Source organism: Arachis ipaensis, chromosome B01 (assembly GCF_000816755.2).
Source record: "Arachis ipaensis cultivar K30076 chromosome B01, Araip1.1, whole genome shotgun sequence".
In the NCBI taxonomy this organism is placed as follows: Eukaryota; Viridiplantae; Streptophyta; class Magnoliopsida; order Fabales; family Fabaceae; genus Arachis; species Arachis ipaensis.
Genome location: NC_029785.2, coordinates 80,305,813 through 80,308,973, shown reverse-complemented (window position 1 = coordinate 80,308,973; position 3,161 = coordinate 80,305,813). Strand labels below are relative to the sequence as shown.

At 37.4% G+C, this 3,161-nt stretch overlaps 1 pseudogene; it reads right to left on the bottom strand.

The window, feature by feature from the left end:
- Nucleotides 1-3,161, bottom strand: part of LOC107607820 — a 15,910-nt pseudogene that overhangs the window by 1,925 nt on the left and 10,824 nt on the right.

The window sequence follows — 3,161 nt, the reverse complement described above, 5'->3', positions numbered from 1 at the left end:
CCCCTCTCCCTTTTCCCTTCTCCCCTGTCCCCTCGCCCTTCCCCGTTTCCCTTCCCCCCTTCCCCCTCATCCTTTTCTTTTTTTTTAATGATGATGAGGGTATTTTGGTCCAAGAATTCTGGAAAGGATGACTTTAAAGCGTTTTTAAACGTTGAGGATGATTTTAATAACGAAAAAAGATCGGGGACGATTTTGATTTTGACCCCAGACCTTAAGGACGAAAAAAGTACTTATCCCTTAGTACTACTTATAGTTAGTTCTTACAGTAGAACTCCTTTATGGTTGTTTTCCTTCCATGAGAATAGATACTGGATTTCTCAATGGTGGAAACCTGAAGAAAGGAATAAAAGTTATGAAATTGCAGAGGAGGGATGCTATAAACTAATTTGTAGAGAAAGAATAAGGAGCAGAGACACAAACCTTAAACACAATCATATGAAAAAGTTCCAATTAACTGATAAGTAGGCATGGACAAACACATTCCATCCATCCCAATACACACAGAAAAATTGGTGCCAATTTATTGTAAACTAACTTCATTTGAAGGCAGGCTTTGTTGCCATTTTCCCTTGGAATAGAGGCTGCCCTACAATATACAGTTTCAGATTCAATTCATTATGCCTTGTAAATTGAGAGGCATAATCAAATAGCCCAAATAGTCCCATCTAATTTTCAAGAGTTACTTTTAAGGAGAAATAAAGAATATAATTACATTGATATCCATTGTATGTAGGTGTCGTCTCTAGTGGTATGGTAAATTTGGTGGTTAGACTAGCTATACCTACTAGGCATTGACATACAATAGTGTGTAAGTGATGAGCGGATATTTTATACGCTTTTTGGGGTTAATTTCATATAGTTTTTAGTATGTTTTAGTTAGTTTTTAGTTTATTTTCATTAGTTTCTAAGAAAAATTCATATTTCTGGACTTTACTATGAGTTGTGTGTTTTTCTGTAATTTCAGGTATTTTTCTGGCTGAAATTGAGGGAGCTGAGCAAAAATCTGATTCAGGCTGAAAAAGGACTGCTGATGCTGTTGGATTCTGACCTCCCTGCACTCAAAGTGGATTTTCTGGAGCTACAGAACTCGAAATGGCGTGCTTCCAATTGCGTTGGAAAGTAGACATCCAGGGCTTTCCAGAAATATATAATAGTCCATACTTTGCTCAAGGATAGACGACGTAAACTGGCGTTCAATGCCAGTTTTCTGCCCAATTCTGGCGTCCAGCGCCAGAAAAGGATTAAAAGTTGGAGTTCAACGCCAGAAATGGATCCAAACCTGGCGTTGAACGCCCAAAATGGCCTTATGCACGTGAATTGCTTAAGTCTCAGCCCCAGCACACACCAAGTGGGCCCCAGAAGTGGATCTCTATGCCATCTGTTATAGTTTACTCAATTTCTGTAAACCTAGGCTACTAGTTTAGTATTTAAACAACTTTTAGAGACTTATTTTGTACCTTATGACATTTTTAGATCTGAACTTTGTACTCTTTGACGGCATGAGTCTCTAAACTCCATTGTTGGGGGTGAGGAGCTCTGCTGTGTCTCGATGAATTAATGCAAGTATTTCTGTTTTCCACTCAAACACGCTTGTTCCTATCTAAGATGTTCATTCGAGCTTAACTGTGATGAAGGTGATGATCCGTGACACTCATCACCTTCCTCAAACCATGAACGTGTGCCTGACAACCACCTCCGTTCTATATCCGATTGAACGAATATCTCTTAGATTCCTTAATCAGAATCTTCGTGGTATAAGCTAGAACTGATGGCGGCATTCATGAGAATCCGAAAAGTCTAAACCTTGTCTGTGGTATTCCGAGTAGGATTCTGGGATTGGATGGCTGTGACGAACTTCAAACTCACGAGTGCTGGGCGTAGTGACAGATGCAAAAGGATAGCAGATCCTATTCCGGTATGACTGAGAACCTGCAGATGATTAGCCGTGCGGTGACAGCGCACTTGGAATCTTTTCACTGGAAGGATGGATGGTAGCCATTGACAACGGTGATCCACCTACACACAGCTTGCCATAGGAGGACGTGCGTGCGTGAATCAGATGACAGAGGAAAGCAGAGATTCAGAAGACAAAGCATCTCCAAAACTCCAACATATTCTCCATTACTGCATAACAAGTAACTTTTAATTCAGGCTCTCTTGTTTATTCGCAATTCAACTGATAAACATAATTGACTTCCTGACTAAGATTTACAAGGTAACCATAGATTGCTTCAAACCAACAATCTCCGTGGGATTCGACCCTTACTCACGTAAGGTATTACTTGGACGACCCAGTGCACTTGCTGGTTAGTGGTACGAGTTGTGAAAAGTGTAATTCATAATTCGTGCACCAAGTTTTTGGCGCCGTTGCCGGGGATTGTTCGTGTTTGGACAACTAACGGTTTATTTTGTTGCTTAGATTAGGAAAAATTTCTCTTTTTGTTTAGAGTCTCGTATTATTGTCGTGCTAAAACTTTAGAATCCTTATTTTCTTGTTAAAACCTTTTTCAAAAATAATTTTTCTATTAAATCCTGTGCCAAATTTTAAGTTTGGTGTTTTCTTGTTGATTTCTCTGTGTTTTTCGAAAATTTTAGTTTGGTTTTCAAAAAATTTAAGTTTGGTGTTCTTCCTTCGTGTTCTTGTGTTCTTGTGAATCTTCAAAGTGTTCTTGAGTTTCCCTTGTGTCTTGATCTTAAAATTTTTAAGTTTTGTGTTCCTTAGTGTTTTTCCCTTAAAAATTTCCGAAAACAAGGAGCATCAGATCTAAAAATTTTAAATCTTGTGCTATCTTATTGTTTTTCTCTCTCCTCTTTAAATTCAAAAATATCTTTTCTCTCTGTTTTAAAAGCAAATTTTAGAAATCTATTTCTAAAATTCAGATTTTTATTTCAAAATTTAAAACCTTTTTCAAAAAAAAAAATCATCATATCCTTTTCAAAACTTCCTAACCACTTTCTCTCTCCTCAGTTTTTCGAAATTCTTCACTCAATTTTTTTATTTATTTTATTTTATTTCATTTTTGAAATAAATAAATAAATAAAAATATTTTCTCTATTTTACATCATCTCCCTTTCTCCATCATGGACATAAGCGGAAATGAACAGTCCAGGAGGACTCTGGGGTCATATTCTAACCCCTCTACTGCTTCATATGGGAGTAG